This window comes from Camelus ferus, chromosome 1, assembly GCF_009834535.1.
Source record: "Camelus ferus isolate YT-003-E chromosome 1, BCGSAC_Cfer_1.0, whole genome shotgun sequence".
NCBI lineage: Eukaryota > Metazoa > Chordata > Mammalia > Artiodactyla > Camelidae > Camelus > Camelus ferus.
This window is the reverse complement of record NC_045696.1, coordinates 83,319,134-83,333,398: the sequence shown is the minus strand read 5'-3', so window position 1 is coordinate 83,333,398 and position 14,265 is coordinate 83,319,134. Positions and strand designations below refer to the sequence as shown.

General features: G+C 37.4%; 1 protein-coding gene across 2 annotated transcripts in view; it reads left to right on the top strand.

Annotated features, from left to right (window-relative positions):
* LOC102518431 (EGF-like and EMI domain-containing protein 1) overlaps positions 1–14,265 on the top strand; it is a 497,761-nt gene that overhangs the window by 253,232 nt on the left and 230,264 nt on the right. The window lies entirely within an intron of this gene.

Sequence of the window (14,265 nt, the reverse complement as noted above, 5' to 3'; positions counted from 1 at the left end):
CATTTATGATCCCGTATGGGTATGGTTGGGAATGCTTGCAATCTTGCTATAAACTAAGCTTTCCAAATAACAAAAAGGTAAATATCTTTTAAGTCAATATCAAAATACAGTTAAGAACTGAGATTTGATAAAACAATATAAAAATCTTAGTAAGCGTTAAAATATTTCTAATATAATCGTATAACTTCTTATGGCCTATGCAAAAATTGGCATTCTTTTTTTCTTGATTTTTTTCCCCTTTACTTTCTCCTTAAATTGGTAGTGCTTGTTTTTCTGCCCTCCAGTCATGACTGTCTCTCCATGCTGTCCTTGGATTGTTTTGGCTATTCTTTTGGTTTAAAAATCTAGGATTTTCAAATCTATTATTTCAAGTGTACCATATTTAAAATCAAACTCTTTATCTACTGTCTTTAAATCTCTTTATGTTTTCTTGTTTATTCTCAGTAAATGGCATCTCAATCCACACGTTCAGATGGGCTGGAAACCCAGGGGCCATCACGCATCTTCCCTCCACCCCAAAACCCAGCCTTCAAGCTCTGTTGATGTTCAGTGTTCTTTTGCCCTTCACTGCGGCAAGTCTAAGTTTAGGACCTCCTCATTTTGCACCTGGACATTGCAACAGCTTTCTAACTAGTCTCTAGGATCCCACCACTTACTGGTAAAACATCCAGATCCTCTGGCATTGCATTCAGGGCTGTTCACAGCGTGGCCTTTCTAAGCCTAATCTTTCTCCAGTTTTCTGCAGTTCTACCCAAGCCCCTCCCTCTAGTTCTCTGGTGGTAATGAACCTCTAGAAGCTCTTGAATCTTTCATACCTCTTGCCTTTGAACACCCTTCTCCTTCTTCTTGGAAGGCCCTTTCTGTTTTAACTGTCCACTTGGTAAGTCCCTTTTTCTCTTTTGTAGCATCATTCTTCCACCCCACATCAGGTGTTCGTGATGGGCCCATGGAATTATTACGTGGCCTGTGCCCTCTGAGCAACTGCTACCTTGACATGAAAGTTTCTACAAAGAAGTTAATGTTGGCAAAATGCCACTTGCGAATTAAAGCATAGTGTTTTGAGAAGTAAAGTCCGGTGGACTTGTTAAGAGCTAGAAACTGTTAATAGTGGTGCTCTGTCCCTCAAGGCTGGTGTACTTGAGAGGCATGGTGTCTGCACCAGGCTCTGAGCTCCCGTATGTGTGTTGGAGCAGTGCGTGGTGGTCATGGTGATTATGGTGGAGGGGAGAGACCTAGACAAGGTGGGTTTTTCTGTCTCAGGAAGCCAGAAATGTAAAAGCCAAAGAGGCTAGTATAACACAGAGTCTTTAGAGAGCACTGAGGATCAAAGCTAAGATACAAAATGTAAACACCGGGTTTAAATGCTGGTGCAAGGGTTGACACAGTGAGATGGAGCTGCGTAGGGAGTGGGAGTAGAACTGAACAGGAGCAGGCAAGGAATAGAGTCAGGTGATTTCTGGGCTGCTGTCAGGAATCTATGTTTTATTTTTATTTGATTCTCTTGTCTGGACCATAATTGCCTTTTGCTAATTTAGAACTAAGTGTCGTGTCAGTGTGGTTTTTCTCTATTACTCAGTTTCTGTTTTCCTTTTTATACTGAAAGATTGCGATGCACATTTGTAACATCCTAAATTAACAGAAATTGCTCAGTCTTTAGAATTTCTTGAAATTATATAGTACGCTTTTTTTTTTTTTTGAAAGCACTACATTTTCTAAATCAAATTTGTTAGGTGGAGCGTTAGGTATTATGAGGAAGTTCAGTGGATTTATGCATTGGCAATGTATCTTCAGTTGTGTTTTTGTGTCTTCTGCTTGTGGTGGCTCATACAGATGTACTCAACGTTAGAAGGACTGTATGGAAAAGCGTACTTTGTAAATGCAGTTTGATGGTGGAGAAAGGTAGACACTCAAGTTTAGAATGATTGGTGTAAAGTCCCATGGATGAGACTGTGCAGCTGAATTTCCCAAATGACAGAAAATAGGCAGTAAGGAAATATATACAAAATAAATTTCAAGAGTTGTTGGATGTTTACCTGTCACTGCAAATTATGTTGGAGACAGTATGGATAATCTGAATGGAAAATTGCACCAGAAATACCTTCCTCTGAGCCATTGTTAGTGGCTCTTTCGTCAAATGTTATTTATCCAGTGATTGTATTATATCCCCTCTTGCTTTACTCTTCTGCCTTCTCCTGCTGACTCTTCGACTTCAGACCTCTGTAGGAGCTGCCGGATATGCTCTCCTGGCCCATGAAATCAAGCGTGGGTGAGACCTGGTGCAGAACAGGAAGGCGACCCATACTTGGTTTCAGAGGCTGTGAGAACACCCACGGTCTTGAGAGAAAGAAAGCCACTTATGTTTACCACAAGCCTTTCAGAGAACAAAAACTTCAAGGCAACCTTATCTTATTACAGACAGAAACAAATGAGAAACATAAAATTCATAATCATTTTACATTTCTGGTTCAATGGGAATTTTTTCAGAACTTTCTAAAGGACAGGAAGCAGATTGACCAAAAATGATTTGATGCTTCTGTTAATGATTTTTAACACACTGTGCATATATGTAGCTTCTTCCTCTTTAAGGATATACCTCCTCTTCCCTGACCCTTCCGGCTGGGATTGTCAGTTGCCCATACTTTTGGGATAATGCCTTCCAGGCTAAGAGAGATGTATGGGGTTGCAAGGACAAGAGTATCGATTTTGCGGGGGCCTCATTTATGCTTTGGCATCTACCCACCCTCTCTCTAACCATGTATTTTTCACACACCCAGCTCAACTCACAGCTGCTTGCCTATAGGGCCAAAAATCTTTAGTTAGTGATCTGCCAGAATTCAACTTTCCTGTGTAGGAGATTGGAGTTGCTTCAAATAACCCATCTGGCAGGATGAAGAGAAGTAAAGAAACTGAGGTAAATAAAATATATATTGTTAATACTTGGATGCATGCATTGCATCTTTGCTGAAAATTCGTTTGTAGGCTATATTTGGTGAGCTGATGCCTGTCATTTGTACTGGTCTGTCTTCTACTCTTTACTTTGCTGGGAGGGTCGAGCGGGCATGGGGGTGTTGATAGGCGTTGTCATCTCTTAGACCAGAGGAACCATTGCAGAATTGCTTTTTATTTTCTCAATCAGAATTCTGAAGACCTGGATCCTTGGCATAAAAATTTAAGCTGGAAAGGCAAGTTCTGCCAAGTATATATTACATACCTCCTGGCCGTGGATTTTGGTGGGCTTACTTAGAGAAATACGAAAGTTGTTTCCAATAAAGACTTATTCTGTATTTCCTTAATTGACTTTCATATCTGTACATGTTCTATTTATAAATGATATTACTTTGTTCCACTTAGGACAGTTTAATCTGTAAATATGCAAAATTAATAAAGGACACATCTCCATTTTGTGCAGTTCTGATTCTTCAAGCAGATTATTTGCCCAGACTTTTCCTTTGTTGCAAAATGAGTTGAAGAAAATCAGTTTCTTTTGAATTGTTATCTCAATTAAAGAACTCCTCTTGGATGGTAGAGAGAGATGCTGTCCGGTAGACTTTTCTGCAGTGATGGAAGTGCTCCACCATGTTATAGGTCTAATGTGGTAGGCAGTGGTCACAGGACACTGGAAATACGGCTAGTGCAATTGAAGAACTACATTCTTTAATCCAAATAGCTGTATGTGGTTAGTGGATACTGTATTGACAGCACAGCTCTGGAGGACTTTAGTCATTTAGACAATGCCTTCTAGGTTAAAAATTCACCAAGTGCATCATTTTTCAGTTCACTTATGAATTTCATAGATTTTGACTAGTAACTTCAGTTTATATATTTTAGAGCAGTTTTAACTCATTACTGCCTCCTTATACAATACACTGTCCTCAAAATAGTGAGTGAAAACAAATTTTCAACTTTTAAACTATGTCTATGGATGCCACTTTATTTTTAATAAAAATACTCAACAGTTTTCTGCTGAAAGCTAAAAGCTGGCCAATTACCAAGCAATGACCACACAGCAACTGAGTGCTAGTTAGTCTCAGCCAGTATGGCATAAAATACTCCGTGAATTACAAAAAAGGATTTGATGTGATTTGTCTCCTCAACAATCTTACAGTATTGCTAGAAAGACAAAACTAGCAGGCATGAAATAATTAAAAATCAATCAGTGCTAAACTCTATTATGCAAAATAGGAGTGGAGAAGAAGGTGAGATCAGTGTAACCATAGCAGCCAGTCTCTGCACTTTAAAGTCTAAAGGATCCTTAGAAATCATTTATTCTGAATTTTCAGACATGATGCAGTTTTATTTCAGTGAGCTTCCCCATTCAGAGTTTCACCACCAGCTAATACCATGCCCAGAACAGGAATGAAGGTTCTCCTGACCCTCAATCTGTTGGTCTTTCCTCATTGCCTTTAAGGCTGCCTCCTAGAGGAGATTGTTTTTTAACAATTCATTAAAGAGAAAGCTTGAGGTCAAGCAATTACAAGGCAAATTCCATTTCAAATATCAGTTTCCTCTAGCAGAGTGTTATCAAAACCTAGTTGTTTACATAACACATTCCTAAGTTTTGCCATATCCTTCTAACACCTGTACATTATTTATAGATATTTCTTTTATTTTTAATTTAAAATTTATTACAAGAAAAATGGAAAACCAATATCATTTATCATAAATAAATGGTAGCTGGGGAATAAATGCCTGAAAAATAAAAGCTAAACTGTGCTATAAATGCCTAGGCAGTCACTTCATCGAAGCCAGAGGACTGTTCTTCTTATAAAGGATATTAATAAGCGTTGGAAAAGCCATAGATGCAATAGTCTCATATTACTATAAAGTAATTTATAGTAACAAATTCTTTTCTTCACTTCCAACTTTAAAACTGTGGGTTTTACCAGGTCTCACTGCTGAGTCTATTACTTCTCATTGCTGGCTCCTGGCAGTTTAAGACCAAATTAGGAAGGAATTAGCCAAGGACCCTTAGTTCTGCACCACACACATATATGTCTGTATGAATTTGTGTGTCTGTGTTGGTTGATGGTGGGGGGTTAATGGTGATTACTCATTCACATTATATGATGGTATGAGTTTCCTGATTGTTTTCTTAATTGAAACAAAGCTTGTTTGATCTACTGGATGATGTTTTTGTTGTTACTTTTTACAGACAAAGTAATTGTATAATGAAATAATCTTTAAAGATACTAATTAAATGGAATTTAGATAGATTCTCTCTCCATCTACAAGTATACAATTCTATCATTCATTAAATGAAAAAAACCTTTTCTGGTTGAGAGTGGAGCAGTCAGGAGTCCACAGGTAACTCTGTGGCTTAGGGAAATAGTTTATTAGGGGAAAGGATGACATGCATATTTCTTTAAAAGGTGGAAAGGGCTGTCAAAGTATAGTTTTAAAAATCCTAAAAACATGACTCTCATACAAATAGCAAGTAAGAATACAGTATAGTTTATTTAACTCATTAATGAGAGCACCTTCAGGATGATAAAGCTGGTTTAAAGAGCCTTTGGAGAAATGAGACTATAAAGTTAGTTGAGACAAGTGTGGTAAATAGGTTTGCTAAGTTAGAGAAAATACCAACAGAGCAGTAAAATCATAACCTTTGAATGTGATCTTTTCTACCAGTGAGAAATCATTTGTATCTCTACAAGACAAAAAACTACAAGTTAAAAGTAATTTGACCAATTTTGGACACTATAGTAAATAGTAAATCAAACCAGGGTACGTCTCCCAAGTGTGGTACTTACTGGGAATCCAGGTGTTTTGCCCCCTAGAGGATATTTGGCAAAGTCTGGAGGTATTTTTGGTCTTGGCAAACTGGAGGGTGCTATTAGCATCGAGTGGGTAGAGTCCAGGGATGCTGCAAAATATCCTACACTGCACAGGGAGCCCTCCCTGCCTCCTCGTGCCCCTCAACAAAAGATCACCCAGCCCAAATCTCAGTGGTGTTCCAGTTGAGAAGCTCTGCCCTGAAAAAATCAAATAACCTTTGTTAGGCCTGTGAGTGCTCCAGCACAACATTGAAAGAACCCGCAGTCGTCCTTTTGCCTTATTTCCAAGTTTTGGATAATTTTTCTCAACAATGCAAAGAGACTTTCCATGCAATACAAGTGTTTTTAATAGACACTTGATTTGTATTTTCTGAACATTCCCAGAGGAAGCAGACCCTGTGAGCCAGGCTAGAGCTCTGCTTTGTTTTTACATTTCTTGTCCCTCTCTTTCATTCCATTGTTGCTTTTTCGCATTTCCATTTAAAGAAAAAACTAAAAATAAATGGTGAAAAAATGTTAAAACATGCATTATCTGTCACTGTGACCATTTTAATGAAGGCTTCATTCCATTTTCTACAGGACGTTTTTCTCAGCTGACTGTATCTTTTCCTGATTGACACTTAAGATTCCTGAAAGAGAAATGGAGGCTGATGCACAATAATAGGAAAGAAGAGATACTAGTAAAGCATAGATTCTCCACACTTCTTCTGAGTAAATTTCCTCTACAGCTGGGCAGTGAAGGAAAGCTGACCTATTCTCCACGAGGAAATTCGGAGCTGCTCGCATCATGCCCTAGTCTGTTTAACACTAGTGGACTGAACTGAGAGTCAGCAATCAAGGGCAGTCTTCCCTTATACCTCCAACTTAGTGAAAAGCTAGTAGTGGAAGGAAAATTTATTCCTAATCTGCAATGATAACCCAACAGCAGCTACTGTCATTTTCGTGTGTTAGTTCAGACTTTTGCTAGATACAGCCTCATGTTTGTTTGTTTTTTTTTTTTCTTTCTAAACTAATGTGATTTAATTCAACATATGCTTTCTGGACTAGGCACAGGCACACAGAGATGAGAATGAAGGCTTGCTTCTGCACCGAAGAAACTCTTAGACGAGTACCTAAAGTTGTCATTGTAGAAAAATATGCAATTTTATAGACTAACTTTTCACTTAATATTAGACTTTCAGCATTTTTTCATGCTGCCACATTGTCTTCTTGATTATCACTTTGATGGTATGGTTTAGATGGGTTTAAAGACAGTTCAAATTTCCCATAGAAAATATGGTATAATGTATGGTTACATTTCTATAGATGTCTTAGCAGTAAGATCAAGAATCATATACAGGAGTAAGATTATTCTCCACGTCACCCAGTACAGTACCTGCTACTTGGTAGGTGCTCAGAAAATGTTTGCTTTTTCCTTCTGTCCAAATCCTGGAATTTTTATACTGGAAAGAGCCTTGGGTGTAGACACTTTTCTTTTTCTTTCTTTCTTTTTTTTTTTTTTTTTTATTTTTCAAATGGTAAAGAAACTGAGACCTAATTAATTTAACCAGGCAACGTATCGAGCTCTGCACTTGAACCTAAAAGATTGGATTCAAGCCCTGTCTCTGCTCCTTATTGACTGTGTGACATTAGATATGTCACTTTACTTCTTGGGGAATTTTTCTGTATATTAGTGGGGAGGGTTGGACTGGATAATAGAAAACACTTCTTTAAGATATAACATTTTTTGCTTCTATCCAAGATGTCATGTTAACAAAATTAAGATATTGTTTTATCTGGCCTCTTAAAGAAAAAAAAATCTAATAAAATGAATCTTAATTTATCAAATAAGCTCACTATTTAAGGAGCCTCAGGATTCTATAAAATAATACACAGAAACAAGAAAAGTAACATTTTAAGGGCACACTCTGCATTAAGGATGTCTTTAAATATTTTGTGTGGGTTTCCACTATTAATCCTCAGTTATGCTCTCGGTAGGTGGCATGCTTCTCATTTGAGGAAACTGAGTTTATTTGAGGAAACTGCAACTTGGGGAAGTTACCACATTGTCCCAAATAACTCATCTAGCACACTTTCTGGTATAACATGCCAATGTCGAGAATATGGATGTGTTCGTTTAAAAGTAAGTGGCAGTATTTTTCCTCCTTTAAAATTCTACAAGGACCGTTGAGAATGGTTTTGTGCACTGGGACCATCTTAAAAAAGCTCTTCAGGGAAGTAGGAAACAAGTTCTATCTTATCTCATGTGACTTGTTCCCCTAGCAAGGAGACTGTCAGAATTGTTCTCACCACTCTTCAGAGAAATGTCAAACCTTAAGAACTGGTGGTTCCTTGAACTGGAAGGCCGGTGCTACAGTGGGAAGCACTCTGCAGTCAAGAGCAGTGTTCTCCAGTCTTGTCAGTAACTCGGTGTGTGAGTTGCCTGATTTCCAGGAGGCCATCTTGGAAAGTGAGGGGGACGCACCGGGTGATCTCCAAGGTCTCGCACTGTCTTCGACCTCTCCTCCTGCGTCTGTTTTCTTTCGCTCTTTGCTGTTTTGTGTCTCAGTGGCGGGGGTGGGGAGGGCGGTGGTCTGCAGTTCTGTCGGCAAGCTTTCAACTAATCCTCTGTTTAGTAGCTTCAATTGTCCACTCTTCTCTGCTTGTACAATTCCCAAATATTTTTAGGTTTTATCTGGCTAGTGGGCTCCTTTCTGTGACCACTCTAAGTCTTCACTTCCACTCCACTTTTTTCTCTATCTGCTCAAAAGAATTTCCAGAATTGTAGTGAGAACTCTAGTTCAGAGGCAGCCCCTTCCCCATTCTGGGTTTTGTGTGTTAAGCTTTGTTATCATTATTATACCTTTTCAGCGATTTCAGTATCATTTCTGGACAGAAAGAAGATAAATACCTGTAGGGATACACTATGTTGTAGCCTTGAGAAAGTTAAGTGGGGAGTGAAGATTATGGATAAATTGGAGTGAAAGGTAAATGATGTCACTGGAATGTTCCAAAGGAAATGTGCCTCCAGAGGGACCCCTAGATGGCTAGAAATGCATCAAGAGAAGACGTGGGAGTTAAGATGAATCACAAGAGAATGATAGACTTTTTCTTTTGCACTGTGGACAGCTGGATGAGATAATGAAGTCATTCATTAACTCAGTAGATATTTACTGATGACCTATTGTGTGTAAACTCTAGCCCGGGTGTCAATTCCCGATGCCCTGAGGACCAGTAGGTATAGCTTCTGTCTTCTATTTGCTTGTGAAATTGAGGTACAGCCAGAGGCTTAAATAAACAGAATAGAAATACAACACAGTTAATGTTAATGAGAAGATAATCATAATTTAGAAGTCACTAATGGCCCAAACTGAAAGGGAAAATCCTATAACACATATTGTGGTTAATATTTTATAGAGTGGATGCTAATTACTTTTAAATGAATCAGGGGTTTGAACAATATTCATCAAAGAGTGGTTTCTATGATATGTACATAAACTAATCAGGGGTTTGAAAAATATTTATTAGAGAGTGGTTCCTATGATACTTCCAATCTGTGATTAATATGTGGCACATAATTTCAAGAATCATGTTTTGAGTATCTAATCATAAGGCATATGAAATGTGGAGCTTTAGAAGGGAGCGCTAATTAGGGTTGGGATTCATTCCTATTTTGGAAAATATAATAAACAAAAGGCAATGATGCATCCTTATGCACCAGCCACGACAGCTCAAGGCATGGACAGTAATCCACAAGGAGATGCACTGTAATGCAAAGGTAGTGCCTTGTGAGGGGCAGGGGCCCAGGTATCCCTTGGTTTAGAGAGGAACATGGTTCTCTATAGGAAGCAGGCTCTCTTGAAGATCATAACCACTTCTATCCAGGCTTTGAAATAATGAGGATGATGGAATGTGCCAATATATAGACAGGATCTCCTGGGGAAGAGAGAACTGAATGAAACAAACTGATGTTACTGACCTTGGGACTTCTCTACTGCTTACCAGTCCTTCATCTACTCATGCAATTCCCCTTATGGTGTAGCAGGACAGGGCCTACAGAGGGCCAAACCTGGGTCTCCTATTCTCTTCAAAAACCTTTCAAGCTCAGGAGAATGAGGCCATGAAATAGGAATTTACTTCTGGGCACTGCCTTTATTCATTTTTAATAAGAAATTGTTACCAGGCACACGTCATGCTGTTACTAATTTCAAATTAAAACTCAGACTATGTATGACCTCTTTAAATCAGCTATTTTCCAATTCATTTATTTTGGCTATAATTATGACTGATTGCTCAGTTTTTATTGGAGTAGCTATGGTGTGGTTTAATTTTAGTTGAGGCTTGTACAGTAATAACCGGGGAATCTTTTCCACATAAATGTATAAGATACCTATTTTTACCTATAGAATTAAGATAACAGACTTGGACACCTGATATATTTCTCCTTGCTGCATTGTGGAAAATAATTTGTCTGTTTATTCTGTGGCTATGTCTAGGCAGCTCCAATAATTTGAACTTTGTTTCATTAAAAAAAAAAGGAAACATATCAGCCATATATTTCTCAATGTCAGTGCTTAATTTAATATTGACATTATATGTGTGTTTGTACATATGCACATATACATAATATGTGACGCAGTAACATATATAAACATGTCCAGAGGTTAGAAGAAAGTATTCCTTGATAAGAAAAATTTTTTAAACGTGCTATCCTTCAAGCTGTCACATTCCCATTCTGAAGAAAGAAGCCTGTCCCCTCTTTTTGTATATTGAAATTAGAAAGGGAACTTCATTGACTGTTTTTATTGTGTTAAAAGCCTCAACCTTTCTGTTTGACACTGTGTTCTATTTAAGCTCATCTTTTATCATCCGACAGAAATCCATTTTAAATATTGTTTTGGAAGCCAGATTTCTGATGCTCTCCACTGCTGCTAGACCTTATTTTTGTGTGTGTGATGTACTGCGCAAAATTGTCTATTGATATGAAGCAGGCTGCAGAGCGACTTTTCAGCTTGGATCACTAGAATGAATCGATTTTTAACAAGCCCTCGGTAGGGCGGCAGTTGCTGATGTTGTGTGTCTAGCAGCTTCACTGAAGGGCTGCATTTGACTTGCTGTTGCTAAGTGCTCTGTCAGTGAGCTAGTCTGTGAAGACTTCCTCAACCAACTGGAGATCTTTTATTGGGTTAGAAACTGCTGTTACGTGTTATTTACTGATTAAAAAATAATTATAGGCAGTCTCCATTACCTAGACTCATCAATTTGCCATTAGTGCTACTTGGAGTAAGCTTTGAAAATGGGAATGAAACTCAAAGCTAGCTATCCCACTGAACACGCCGATTAAAATAAAAAGGTATTTGTTTATCTTGAATATGCAAGGCTAGTGGCAGAATCTGTTGTGATGTGACTTTCCCTTAGTTCTTATTATGTGTTATGTTCAGCTAGTAGGCTTGTTGTTGTCTTCACAGGAAAAAGCATGCAGTTTCCAGAAATGTCAGCATCCTAACATAATTGGAAACATGAAATCGTAAACCGCTGGTTATTTATGTCCCAGTTGTGAGCTATACTGTGGAACAGTATGCTAAGCTGGGCAATTAAAATTATCACTGGTTTCCTGAAAATAGGAAGAGAGTTTTTCAAATCTGCACTAGGGTTGTCAGTTTCTTTCCTTTTAGTCTTTACTTGATTTCTGTGGTCACTTAATGAACCAAACTGGGTAAAATGTCAACAAAGATAAAGTCTTTATTTTTAAAAAGAATTCTCATTACTATTGCTGCAAGTTTTATTTATCAAAGTATTTTACCCCAATTTTCTTTTCATCTCTGTTAAGGAGTTACTGCATTAGAGGATTTATGTGGATAAGTGTATATGAGTAGTATGAGCTTTTTTGGAATATAGAAAAGGTTTGTTTTTCTAAGAAAGTTTTTAGCCTAGCTGTCAGGTATTTTGGCATTGTCCTTTTCTTGCTGAATTCCACTAAGATATAATGTCCTTTAAATATATTGATGGCATGACCCAGAATATTCATCATTTCCTCTTTCCATTTAAAAATACAGTTTAGGTCTTTTCATTAATCTTAGATTTTCATCTTGACCAAAGATTGACAATTTTAAGAGTATTTTTGACAGCTCTGACTGTCAGGAATAGAACAGAATCAATGATTAAACTGGGTAAGTCCAAGAAAACCAACCTGACATACCAAAGAAAAAAATTATATTTCTGGTGTTAGAAATAAATTTGTCAAACTAAAATAATTGCATTTGTCCTTAGCCCACTTTTCTGAGAAGTTATCAGCCACTTTAACGCCATGAAAGAATTCAGATCAGAGAGGAAACAATATTCTGCAGTTTCACAAGCATAATTATGTCATTGATCAATATAAAAATTCACTCTCCTATTAGTTTGAGTTACAGCAAGAATGGAAGGAAATCAGGATCATAATAAAACTTTGAGTTTTGTTTTACAGGCAAACAAAATATGAATGGGAACCAGATATTGGCAAAATTGCTTATAAATTCGTCCACACTGTTTTCCTTCTTGTCTTCTTTGCCTTTGCTTTTTGTTTTGTGTGTTAGGTTGATCAGAAGGGGCCCCCAGTTCTGGGTTTTTCTGTTAACTGGATGATGAAGCACCAAAGGTGGCAGGTGCATGGGACACCGTTTGTCAGTATTTTTCTTGTCTGCTCTCATTTTGCTCACTGTTAATAAGATTGATCAAAAGAAACAATTCATTGAGTTTCTGTGTTTATCGTTTGCTTGGGTGGTCTCTGAGTTTCTGAAGTCTTTCAGGAACACATTCACATTTCATTCTTAAACATGTAAATATAGAGCAAAATTTAGGGTCTGGTCAAGGGACATGGAATGGACTGTTTTGTTTTTATCTGTCTGTTTATTCTTCAAGTTAGCCAGGCATGAATAGCCCTCAGCAGCCTGGCTCAAGCCTGCCTTTTGTGAATGAAACTTTGCTCAAACGCAAACCATAAATTTACAATGATTACCCATGCAGTTGTTAGTAACAGAACTTCTTGGTCCTCCCTTATGAATTCACAAAATCAGATACTTAATGATTTACCGCTTTCCATTTTTATCATACCCCAGAGTAAAATTAGTTACTCCCTTTAAGTCTTTTCATTTCCCTTTCCTCTTCTTTGGAAGAGGAAAAATACTTTGTCCCAATCGCCACTTGTTTGAAGACCATCTTTTCTTGAATGATTTTCTCAGAAAATACGTGACGTTTCCATCACTTTCCTAAAATGGCAATTCTACCTTCCTCTCTGAAAACATGTTAGAATAAAAGATGCCTGACAGCTGATTAGGAGAGTGACATATATTTTACCTCCTTTCAGATGAAGCCTCCTAAAAACGTACTTACTTAGCAGGGGCAGTGACAGCCTGTCCGGCAAAAATAATTGATATCCTTTCTGCTTATTGTAGAAGAGAAACAATGAAACAAGAAAGACCTTTCTTATACCTTCTGAGATGAAGAAGCTAAAAGAAACTGACTGTCATTAAATTAAGGTTTTCTTTTGAGCACTCTTGCCACTGACATCTTGAATAATTGTAGGAATTCTTTGCCTCAGTGATGTTAGTAATCCGGCTTGGTGTGTTTGTTTTCAAATATTTCTGCCAGGGAAACATGCATATTCTGTCTTTGAGGTGGACTAAAAATATTTGGAAATTAGCAAATTTATAAATCACTATGTATCCCTGAAATATAATTCCAGGTAAATATAATACATCTTAAGTATTTCAGATTAATATACACAAAAGTCTTTTCTAAATGAAAGTTCGTTTGCTTTTGAATGAAATTTGAACTGAATGTTGGTTCCACTACTTATCAGCTAAGTACTCACAGGGAAGCCCATCACACTTTCTGAAATTTTTACTTTTTGAAGTACATAAAATTGGCCATAGTACTCACTTCATAGGGTTGTTTGTTGTGAGGTTTATCTGCAGTCATGTAAATGTTATTAAATATTATGAGATACATTGAAAGAAATGTGGTTTTGGCACTTATCTGTACAAAAAGCAAGAATAAATATGTATATTTATATATATATATTTATATTTGTCTGTCTGTCTGTCCTGCATTAAGAAACAAAATCCGCTTGATTTTTTTCAAAGAACCATAGCCAAGTCAAAATTGTTCTTTTAAGCACCACAAACATTTTCCAAGGAATACTTACAACATTAATTTATTAAAGATTTTATTATAAATCCCTTTTTCTTCTTAGCGTTTCAGCCTACTGTAGATCACACAATCATCTCAAGAGATATTGATGTATATGTTTTCTTGTCTTTTGAAATGCAATAATGGTGTCAGTGTTGCTTGTTCTAAAGCTTGAGAGAGTGTGGTTGTTCACTAGTCTAGAACTTCTGGTACATCTATGTCAAATCTAGGGAGCAGGCATTGAGCTACTTTGCCAAGTCCTGTATTTTCTAGGTACTGTGGAATATCCTTGCTAATAAATTAAAGCTTTCTGCTCTACATAAATCCTTTCGTGAAAGATGCC